This window comes from Anomaloglossus baeobatrachus, chromosome 3, assembly GCF_048569485.1.
Source record: "Anomaloglossus baeobatrachus isolate aAnoBae1 chromosome 3, aAnoBae1.hap1, whole genome shotgun sequence".
Taxonomy (NCBI): Eukaryota; Metazoa; Chordata; class Amphibia; order Anura; family Aromobatidae; genus Anomaloglossus; species Anomaloglossus baeobatrachus.
This window is the reverse complement of record NC_134355.1, coordinates 551,702,641-551,715,150: the sequence shown is the minus strand read 5'-3', so window position 1 is coordinate 551,715,150 and position 12,510 is coordinate 551,702,641.

Below are 12,510 nucleotides of genomic sequence, written 5' to 3'. Positions count from 1 at the left end.
TCTCCATGTATTTTGGTGTGCTGAAAATTAAAAAAAAATATTGAAAAAATCCTGGACATCAGAATTTGTCACAAAATGCTAAATTCTCTTCAAATTTAGTAAATTTTTCATAATTTTTTTTCTTTTTTTTTTTTTAGGGTTTTGAAAGTCAAAATTACTATTAATTAATTCACATCAATGAATTGAAGATATATAATGCCAAAAAATATAACTTTCAAAGAAAAGAACTTTCAGAGTGAGCTAATGAAACCAGCATCAACATTTTGCAAGCTGAATGAGCGGGCTCTGACATGCCTGGGCTTGTTTCAATTGTTTTATCTTTATTCTCTCCTTCACACTTTTTAATCTCAGTTCGTGTTAGCTCTTCATATTCAACCGTGTTTCCCAAAATTAGCATTATGGCTCAGCGGAAGTGTATTAATTCGCCTAACAGTTTTTATTACATTTGTGGTGAATATACAGTGTTGAAGCAACAGCTGAATATTATAGACTTTGTGAAAAAAAGTATACTTTGCATATTTTGGACTAAAGCTTGGAGATCAAGATAAAGCTTGGGCGCCTCATAAAGTGTGCAAACGGTGTGTTGAGGATCTCCGAAATTGGTTCAAGGATAAGAAAAAAGCTTTCCGTTATGGGATTCCTATGATATGCCGAGAGCAAAAGAACCATAGTGATGGTTGTTACTTTTGTTCATGCGATGTGAAAGGGTATAATTCAAAATGGAAGCATTCCATTTCATACCCCTAAAATACTTTTGTCATTCTTGGGACATAGTATTTCAATTGATTTTCTGGCTAACACAGTACCACAATATTACCCTGTATTGCACATTATTTCATACCCCAAAATTCACTCAGCAATTCATCCCATTCTCCATGGCACAGATATACCAGTACCCAATGCCCCTGCTACCTTGAAAAAGATAACTATGTCCGATGAAGGTGGAGTCCTACCTGAACCAGATGAATCAAGTTCTGACTTTGAAGATGATACCAGACCAAAATTGTTTTCACAGGAGGAGATGAATGATTTGGGAAGAGACTTAAATCTTCCCAAAGATGCCGCTGAGTTACTTGGCTCAAGGCTCAAAAGCAGGAATTTATGGTTGCCAGGAGTGTCTTTTTCATGGTTCAGACATCGTGAAGACGAGTTTGTTCCTTACTTCGCCCAGGAAGATAAGTTGGTTTATTGCATCGATGTCGAAGGTTTGATGGGTCAATTCAAAATCTAATATGATTCAGCGCAATGGCGTCTTTTTATAGATTCTTCAAAAAGAAGTCTCAAAGCAGTTTTACTCCACAATGGCGGTTTTTATGCTTCCATCCCTGTAGGTCATTCCGTACACCTCAAGGAAACCTATGAGAACTTGGAATTGGTTCTTCGTAAACTTAAATATGAAGACCACGGTTGGCAAGTCTGCGGGGATTTGAAAGTCTTGTGCATGCTGCTCGGGCAAAAAGCTGGGTATACCAAATACCCTTGTTTACTCTGTCTATGGGACAGTCGAGACCGACAAAATCACTGGACCAAGAAGAATTGTCAGCCGAGGGTGCTCACAGTTGGTGAAAAAAATGTCCTCCGAGAAACTTTGGTTCCTCAGCAGTATATCCTAACACAATATCCTTAAAAAAGTGTAAGATAATGTCCCTGAAAATATTTGTCCTATTCTGTACCGCTGAATAATTATTTGCCCCACACTGTTCTATGTTCATTAGTTAATGACCTCTACATTGTTCTCTCCTATAAAATATTGCCTCAAAACATCCCATTTTATGAATTATAAGCACCACACTGTCCCCCTTATGAACTATAACCACCACACTGTCCCCCTTATGAACTATAACCAGAATTGTTTACCCTTCTGAACTATAACAGCCACATCATCTACTTTTATTATATATAACCACCAGAATTTCTACCCTTATTAATTTTAACGTCAAAACTGTCCACTCTTATTAGCTATAACTGCCACACTTTCAGCCCTTACTAGCAATAAGTGCCATAGTGATCACCCTTATTAGTTATAACTGACACACTGTCTACCATTAGGAAATATAACTGCAACACTGTCTGCCTTTATTAGCTGTAATTGCAAAACTGTTTGTTGTTTTAAATTATAACCAACTCACTGTACACCCTTCTGAACTATAACAACCACATTGTCCTACCTTATCAGCTTTTACTGTCTTCTCTTATTAGCTTTAACTGCCACAGTGTCCACCTTTTAAGGTATAACAGCCACACTTTTTGCTCTTATTAACTATAACCACCACACTGCTTGCCGTATTAGCTATAACTGCCTCACTATCCAGCCTGATTACATATAACCACACTTTCTTGCTTAGCTATCTTCAGCGTCCCTTCCATGCATCCTCATTTCCATACTGAGCAACCCTCTTCACACTATCCCCCTCAAATTGTGTCCTTCCCATAATGTCCAGGTTCTATATTGTGCCCACTCTTCAATCCCCCCACACTACTCCCTTTCTAACAGTGTTCCCTCATACAGTGTGTCTTTTCACTATATATGGCAAGATGCTAATCTTGCCTCTTGGCAGAAGTGATGGAAAGTGCCCCCCTCTTACTGCACCCAGGGCACATGGACAGCCTGCCCACTATATAGACATGTGCCTACTTATTATGTACTCACAAAAGAAAATTTACTCAGACAACCGTGGGATCCTTGAATGCCTCAAATATGTCACAGAGATTCCCAATCATCAAATATAGGAGGAATTCTTTGAGTTCCACAATTAGCACTAATCATGGCATTTAACAAGTTAAATAGGAGCCATTAGATGCCATCCCCTCTCAGCCATCAGTGCAAGTCTTCACCCATATTTACACCTGTTGCTCCCTGACAAAGGCTTTTACGAAACGTGCATCATGGTGGACACCATCCAGCCAAGGGAGCGTTTTCTCACTTATTTCAGTAAATGTATTTTTTTACCATACATATTGGTCATCGACCAACACTTTTTTCAGTTGGCACTCTGCACCTTATGATATAGTCCATCAAAAAGATACAGCAATACACATATTTTCCTTTTGAAAGCTACATTTATATGTATACTATCTATGGTATCTTGATGCCATTATATTCATGTATGGAGCATTTTGCATCCACACATATAATTTTGTTCTGTGTACCTCTAGATGTGCTCCCCCTTTTTGCAATTGTGCACACCCATTTGTTACCTCTTGATCCTCTGTGAAGGCATTCTTTATGTTCTACTTTAGATTATATGGACTTTTTGATCAGTTTTCTTCTTCCTTTTATTGCTTATCTGTTGCTTATTTCCTAATCTCATGGGCGTATGTGTGCTGCCCCCACGCCCGCAGCAGCCGGGCTGCTCGGATCCGGACCCGCTGTGTGGTTCGAGGGATCCTACGGACCCGGGGGTCACGCGGACATGCCGATTTAAAAAGGGGGACATAGTTGTACGGCCTTGGCTGTTTTCAGTTCGTGACACCACCCACGGTGTGTGGTGAAGTGGGACACCACCGCTGCTGTTGTGGGATACCCGGGGAAGATGTAGTGGCAGCCGGATGTTAACCCCTCCGTGGGTAGGGATTGTTGCCCTGGGGCCCAGTGTCTCTGTGCAGGGTATGGCGATGGCAGGGGCTTGCACGCCCGGAAGTACCAGGGGAGGTTTGGTTACTCACAGTCAAATGAATCACACAAGTCTTTTGGTAAACCAAGGTGCTGGTGGCCGGCCACCATGGTCGGTTGTACTCTGGTCCCCCACCCGGGCTGGTGGTCGCTGTCTTTTCTTCTGCACTAGTTGTGGTTGTGTGTTTAGACTTCCCGGTATGGAACATGGGAGTCTGCTCCCAGATTTCTGTGTGACTGAGGAACCGTGCCCGCTGACACTGACCCGTGGGATCTATGGATCGGTTGCCCTATCCCTCTCTCTGGGTGGTTGTCTGCTTTTTGGACTTTGGTTGGGACAGAACCTGTAATCCTGGCCTCAATTGGTTGATTAGCTAGGCCGTTGGTTCCGGTCCTGGCTTTAGGGTCCGAGTACCCTCTCTGTGCATGGTTTCCGGTCGTGTCCCCAGTGTCGGTACCGGCGGGCTCCAACCCTGTCCCGGTCCACCTCGGATCTGCCGAGCTGTCTTACCGTCTCCTGCTGACGGAGACCACCGTCTGCTACCTAGCCAAGGTACCAGGGCTCCAACCCTGGCACCGTTCAACTTGAACTTCTCCTCTGCTGGAGCTACACCTAGCTCCAGCCTCCACTCCTCTCAACTTGAACTACAACTTCATCTGTTTGTTTTCCTGCCCTGGGCTGTCTAGACCCCTAGTTGAGCATTTCCGAACCGCTTGGTCCCGCCCATTGGTGTGCCTGTCTTGCCCTGAGGGGAGTGACTAGGGTTTCAGGTCGGCTGTATGTGACCCAGGTGAGGAAAGGTGTTATACAGGGGCCTATTGTGTGACTACCTGGTTTTGCCAGAGCGTCACATATGCATACTCATCAAGATGAGCATGGTTGTTCTGATATAACACTGCTTTCTGCTTAATGGGAATCTGTCAACACAAAATGACTTGGTGTGGTTAAATAGACTAGTCCATCTTCCCATCTACTTGCTTTCCATCTATTCCCATCCATTTTTGGCCCCTGTAAAGCCAGAGCTTTACAGACAGTCATTTTGTTGTGACAGACTCCCTTTAAGAAAAAAATTCTGAGTCCCTGTAATAAGAATACACAAAGGTTATGCCCTTTGCCATGCCATGATAGTGGCAGACTTTGTATTCTCCCCTGAAGACATTAATTGCCATATAGTATTGTTTTATGTTTTATATCTGCTCTGTTGCCTGCAGTACTACCACTGGCCATGAAAGATCACTGTTTTCTTTTTGGTAGAGATATATTCCCCTGAGAACTGTAGCAATCGGAAGATGAAATGACAGGGTTAACCCTTAGTCAGCAAGGGGAGTTGGTGGAGTAACTGGGCACAAAATGTGAGGCAATTCCTGGTAGGAGCTCTATGTAGTGTAAGAAGAACACCTGATATTAGCAGATAAATGTAGTGAGTTGTTTGGTAGTACAAAGGAGCAAGAGCCAAACAAATGTTAGTGGCAACATAAATTTATCACAGAAGCAAGTAGGTGCAATCTGTAAGAGAGCAGTCTTCAACAGGAGTGACTCCAGTGTTGACCAGCTGTGAAAGAGGACCTTGTAAGACAAACTATCTGCCTAGCTTGAAATCCACAAAGAGGGAAGCGGTACTATGAGTGGCCCTTGCAAGGAATCATGGTCAGTTGTTTAACTGTGGGAACCATAGGGTTACATATTGACTCATGTGGTCCAGCGCAAAGAAAAAGGAAGTGCCCCACATTTGTTCCATCTGTTCACTATATACAAGCAGAATGCCATTGCCAGAAACCATTAAGAGTATGCCTCTGTTTGATATAGAAGATAACATGAAGTGTGCTGCCTGTTGCTCTACGCTTCCAAATTGCCTGTTAAGTAAAATGTACCTTGTTTATAACAATCGTTTGGTGTCCTTATCCTGAAGAAAAAGGGGCTTAAGGAGGAAGAGAACCACCCGGGTCCTAAGGCGAATATGTTCACAATAATCACATCATCACACCCAGAGACACAGCAACCCCAACTTTCAGTAGCATGTCAGGGGCTCAGAAAACACAGTACTCGCCCATTACTTCAGCCCCATGAATGATTACAATTGATCGTAACATACAAGTGGGAGAAAGGCAAGAGAACACATTTCTCATCATATGAGCTTACATACTACAGGCAGAAAGAGAGGAACTATTCTTTTTCCAAATTGTGAATCGAATCTCAAAATATTGGAATTCATGTGAAACCAAGAATTTCAGGAAATTCAACTCAACGTTGATAAAGTCATCTCTAGGCCTTACAATACTCATAATAGGATACTTAGTGTTGCTCTTGTAGTATCACCCATAATGCAAACATCACAAAGATTCTAATTTAGCCAGTCATCCTCATTCTCATTTATTCACACTGCAGAGTCAGCTGCCAGGAAGATGTCTATATGCACCCCTGTACAAATTAAGGTATGTTATAGGATTTTAGTCATGTGTATGAGTAACCAATTATACCATACAGTAGATAATGATCATTATCTTATATAATTTTCATTTGCAGATCGAAACAGAATTATTAAATGAAACAGAAATAGCTGTGGAGTTGACAAACATTACTACATATTTTTATTTTTGAAAAATTACAGAGAGATTGTGGAAAACAGTTTCATGTCACAAGTCAAAACAGCTCAGAAGCAAAATACAAGGTAACTAGTTATAATAAATTAGCATACTCTCCCAAGCAAAGATTTCAAAGCAGACTGGAGTTTCAAGATGTGCTGTTCAAGCTCCTTTGAAGAAGGAACAAGAATTGGGTAATGTTGAAGATGCTGTGCAGTGGTTAGCCAAAGTAGACACTGATGTTGACCAAGCAATCAGTGCAGAAGAAGAACTGGTGGAGGAAGGTTGAACTAGATGGACCTAGGTCTTTTTTCAACCTAAGTAACTATGAAAGACACATCATGCTTACTCCTCTTCAAAATAGGGGGATGTCCAGCAGTGACAACTCCTGATATATATTCAGGATTAAATAAATGATGCTTGAAGAACTGAAAAACTATTACCTGCACGGTGCTGAAGTCTGGTGTACAGAGGACCAAAAGGGGTGGTGTTGGCCAGCACAGGTAAGTGGCGAGGTGAGTATTTTTTGTCCCTGCTTTTATTATATTATGATATTCGGAAAGATCACAGAGCCTAATAAGGAATATTTGATTTGCTTCAAAGTTATTCAAATAGAATTTAATTTCCTGGCCAAATTAGAAAGTGCAAATTTTGGCAGGTTCAATCATCAGTACAAAGAAAATGGCTTAAAAATGTAGATAAAAAAAATTGTTTAAAAGAACAGAGAGTCCTCAGTGGTTGATACCTTTTAATGGCTAACTGAAAAGATGGTAATAATAGCAGCTTTCCAGACTACTCAGGTCTCTTCATCAGGCATGGTATAACACAAAATCTGAAGAGTCACATATTTATACATAACAGGACTCAGAATAGTGCAGTAAAAAAAAAAAAAGTTATATGAAACAGAACTATCACTAACTACTGGCTAACATGGTACAAAGATATATTTTACTTGTTAAACATGTAGAGAATTCATGGAAACAGAATAGAGTCACAAACAAGAGAGCAGATTGGTCAGATTGGTCAACTTTCGAAGTGTACCTCCAGTTATAAATAGAAAAACATATTTTTCTGCACAGTTAGAAAATTCCTACTGACAATTGTGTTATGTCAGGACAGGTTCCTTGGTCCTGTAAAGCTTTGTGAAGCTCCTACAAGAGCATGTGCTCCTCACCATATATAAGAATCTAAATTACACAGTAAACATCTACCAGCAAAGTTACTATTGCTTAAAACAGTGAGGATTCCTGCTTGATACACGCTCCTGGAAAAAGAGTGCCCAGGTCCATCTCCTGATGAAACACTAAGTAGCATAGAGGTCTGTAAGGAGGAGAGATTGTATAGAAAAAATAAGGGCCGCATAGAAAATAAAAAAAACAGCGCTGCAAACTATTTTATTTTTGTATCTGAGGGTATATTTTAAACATGTGAGTGTATTTCAAAGACTATTTTTTATATATATATATATTAGCATTATGACTTATCTATTAAGAAATACCTATAGTCTCCAATGACCCCACTGCCTCATCACCGTGCCAGAGCTGCCACCTCACCACCGCCAGAGCTGTCACCTCACCACCACCCCACCTACTGTCTCCTCCCCATTATCCTATAGAATGTAAGCCCGCAAGGGCAGGGTCCCTCTTCCCTCTGTACCAGTCTGTCTATTGTAGCTTGTACATGTATTTTGTATGTAACCTCTGCCTTATGTACAGCACCATGGAATCAATGGGTGCTCTATAAATACATTTTAACAATAACAATAAATAGCCACACTACACCAATATGACCTTTGTAAATTTATATACAGTATATTGCTTTTACTGCCACCCAAGATCCGTCGGTAGTCAACCTATTTAGATACAAGTGAGATCCCATGTACTTCAGTGTTGAAGCTTTTATAACTATATGTAGATGCTATTAAATTGCATGACTTTAACATTTTATAAATTATTCCTCCATTATTTTCACATGACACGGTTATATTGCTTTCCACAACAAATTAAAGAAAATATGTTTCCTCTAGACTCTATTCAATGCTGAAGAAATAAGAAATCATCTAGATTTTCTAAGTTGTGAGGTTGTACTAGTGTAGTCAGAACACTAAAATATAAATCTCCATTGCCAGCTAACATGTGGTGTTCTGTGCACAGAAATGTCTAGCATGAACTTGGCTACCTGGATTAGAATGTCAAAGGTATATATCACAGCACGATCCTTAGCACCTGCAGTCTGTGTGGCAGTGCCGCTTGAAAGCCTACCCAAGAATACTTATTAGAGTCCACTGGTCGAGAGCCCAGACATTCCACAAGACTTATTTAGTGGAGGTCTGTGAAAGACAAGACTTAGCAAGTTCTGAGCTCCAGCCACTTAGTCTCCATTATCTCCATAGTTCAAGCTGTAAAAAGGAAAGCCGCATTTAGCACTTGCCCATTCACGAGGAAACTACAGTAAGTTGCAGGATTGTTCTATGCTTTCTTTGGCGATGGCTCTGTATATAAAATATGGCTTTGGTAGTGCATCTGAAACCATACTTTTCGCGTTTTAACAATTTTCATCTGCTCGACATTTCAGCTAAAAGCATGGCAATAATGAAAAGTTGCAAGCTCTGCGTGCTTAGCAAATTGCTAGCTTTGAATTGATTTGTGGAGTACTTTATGTGTAATTGGTAGAAGGTGCTCACTTCTCTTCTCACAGAATCCTGTTGCTAGTTTTCATAAATATGGTCATTGTAGCATTACCTAAATCACAATATTCAATTCTGCTAATATCCCAGACACTGTCATTACAGTGCTACAGGTGTGATATATTTTATATAATCCCTCTGGTCACCTTTGATTTGTGAATTGGTATTGTGGACTGTAATGCTGTATAAATCAAGATCCAGCTCAATAGCAAAGTAATGATCAGCAGATTTGGGGTTTATATAAAGAATGAAATAGTGTTCCTTCCAGAAGACAAAAACGATCTTTGAGAAGTGAGTGAAAAATGTCTCACATATTAATTGATGTGATAATGGGGATTGAGTTTCACCTTGCTCTGCTTCCAGGAATCTCTGCCTTTTATTGAAATGATAGTAATATGCAGGAGGCATATATTAAGCAATACTGCAATACTTTACCCAGCATATAAAATAAATAAAATGTGAGTTGAAAAAGCTTATAAAGTGTTTGCAGTTACTTTTGCTTTCTGGAATTTACATTTTAAGAAATAAAACAAGGGTTGAATTATTAAATACAGATTTGTTACACCATTACCCCGTTATTTTTTTTTTTTATTTCAACCCTGGTATGGTGCTTTAACCCCTTCACGACCGGCCGATTTTTCGCTTTCCGTTTTTTTTTTTCCGCCATTCTTTTTCTGAGAGACGTAACTTTTGTTATTTTTCAGTCAATATGGTCATGTGAGGGCTCATTTTTTGCGGAACAAGCTGTACTTTTAAATGAAACCATCAGTTTTACCATACAGTGTATTGGAAAACGACAAACAAAAATCCAAATGCAGAAAAATTGCAAAAAAAGTGCGATAGCACTTTGTTTTTGAGATATTTTATTCAGTGTGTTCTCTATATGGTAAAACTGATGTGTGGGTGTGATGCCTCAGGTCAGTGCGAGTTTGTCGACACCAAATATGTCTAGGTTTACTTTTATATAAGGGGTTAAAAAAAAATTGGAAGTTTGTCCGAAAAAAGTGGCGCACGTTTTATGCCATATTCCGTGACCCGTAGTGTTCTCATTTTTCGGGATCTATGGCTCACTGATGGCTTATTTTTTGCATCTTGAGCTGATGTTTTTAACGGTACTATTTTTGCGCAGATGCTACGTTTTGATGGTCTCTTATTGCATTTTGAGCAAAAGTTGTGGCGACAAAAAAACGTCGTTTTGGCGTTTGGAATTTTTTTTCCGCTACGCCGTATACTGATCAGATTAATTGATTTTATATTTTGATAGATCGGGCGTTTCTGAACTTGGCGATACCAAATGTGTGTATATTTTTTATTTTTGTAACCCTTTAATTTTCAATGGGGCGAATGGGGGGTGATTTGAACTTTTAGGTTTTTGTTTTTTTTTTATTTTTTTAAACTTTTTTTAACTTTTTTTTTATTTTACTAGTCCCCCTAGAGGGCTTTTGCGATCAGCAGTCCGATCGCTCTGCACTATCTGCTGATCACAGCTACATAGCTGTAAACAGCAGATACGCTCACTTTCTTTTTCACTGTGCCGCGGGCACAGCGAAAGAGAAAACAATTCATGTGTAGTACAGGAGTCATCACATGACCCTGTGCTACCATGACAACTACCGGAAGTCACGTGATCGCGTCACGTGACTTCCGGTATTGGGCGGTAAGTAAAAGTTTACCGCGATCACGCTTATAATGGCGCTGTCACATATTGACAGCGCCATTTAAGGGGTTAAACGGCACAAGCAGATAACGATTCTGCTCGTGCCTAGTAGGCACACATATCAGCTGTGAAAATCAGCTGAGATGTGCGCCGATCGCAGCATGCTGCCGCCGGCAGACCGCGGGCAGTAACGTTATGACCGCTAGGACGTAATTTTACTGCCCGCGGTCGTTAAGGGGTTAAATCTAAGTTCCCTGCCCTTACTCTTAGGCTATGACTGCACTTTGCTTTTTACCTGCTCTTTTGCTGCTTTTTCAACTGCAGCGTTTAATGCCAAAATGGATGTGTTCTGCTTTTCAAGCATAGTCTATGGGAATTTGGGTTTCTTGTGCACACTATGCTGTTCAAAATGCTGCCTTTTTGAAGTAGAAATTTGGGCAAAAACTCTGCTTTGCAGTTCAAAACGCAAATGGCAAAAACATTTGACATGTTGCTTCTTTGAAAAGCAGACATTTTGCCCACATTTCTTCCACAAAAAGGCAGCATTTTGAACTGCATAGTGTGGACAAGAAACCCAAATTCCCATAGACTATGCATGAAAAGCAGAACACATCCATTTTGGCATTAAACACTGCAGTTGAAAAAGCAGCAAAAAAGCAGGTAAAAAGCAGGTAAAAAGCAAAGTGCGGACATAGCCTTATTATCACCTGCCGTTGTCTACATCTTTGCTCCGATCGGTCTTTGCAGTTTGTAACCTGACCCGATCACTGCAGAGTTTTATGGAGCGCGCCAGAGGTCACTCTTCAATATAAATCTATGAAAGCCTCGTTCTGGTCTTGTTCTGGCTCTGACAGTTTTACATTGAGAGCTTGTGACATAACTTCTGACTTCTGGACTCTCACAATTTATGGTCACACGATGGCGCCCCCTAAGACCAGAGCAGCATCGGTAAAAAGTGAAGACACAATTTGATGAGAATAAAACTAGAGAATGCGACATTAGATTTAAAGCACCTTTACAGCGTTGAAATCCCCCCTTTGGAATGGTGAGTTAACATTGAAATTGCATTGCATTGAAATTCAAAGGATGGATAGACATGTTAAAGATATGAAAGTGATGGAAAAATGGATAAAAAGATTCAAAGCATCTCAATTTATTCAGTATTGAGTATGGAAGTACACACACAAATACACAAATCATCAAGATTCAATGTTGAAGGGATTTTTTATATATGTATATACATATATGAGAAAAACGGGTTTAAGCCGCGCTAAAGAAACGATATTTCCAAGATGTTAAATTTAAGATCTCTTTTTTTATTACAGTTCCAACGCGTTTCAGAGACATAAACCGTCTCCTTCTTCAGGGAAAAGAGAAAATGTACACACAGTATGCAGACCAGTTGGTTATATAGGAGTCCATTAAAAGCCACGTTGATCACAGTGACGTCAATGCTCTCATGGTAACAGAATGACTCATGAGCACGTGAAGACTACAACGAAATCGTGTTAGTTTTTTTAAAAAATATATATATATACATGTATACAAGCATCTGACTTTTTCACATCATAAAAATGACTGCAAAATAAAAGATAATGATGAATAAAAATGTAAAAATAAAAATTATTGAAACTATTTGGTTTTTTTCTAAGCGCGTAAATGTGATGGTAGACATAAAAGACCACTGTTAAATGTGGTACTAGAACCCCAAAGAAGGAGTATTTCCCTGAGTCCTAACTCCAAATAGCTCGTAACTATCCATTACTCTATGGCTGACTGCTTGTTGAAGGGGAAAGAAACAAACAACTATTGAATAACCCCGTAGTAAGGGGTTAAAGGTGTAACAGCATAACGTGCAAATACGCTGTGTATATGGATGTCAAAAACACCAAAACTACAGGTGTTAATGTGTAGTATAAATGTGTCGGTTTGATAAAGAAATGTGCATTTGGAATTTGTGCAAAAAATGAC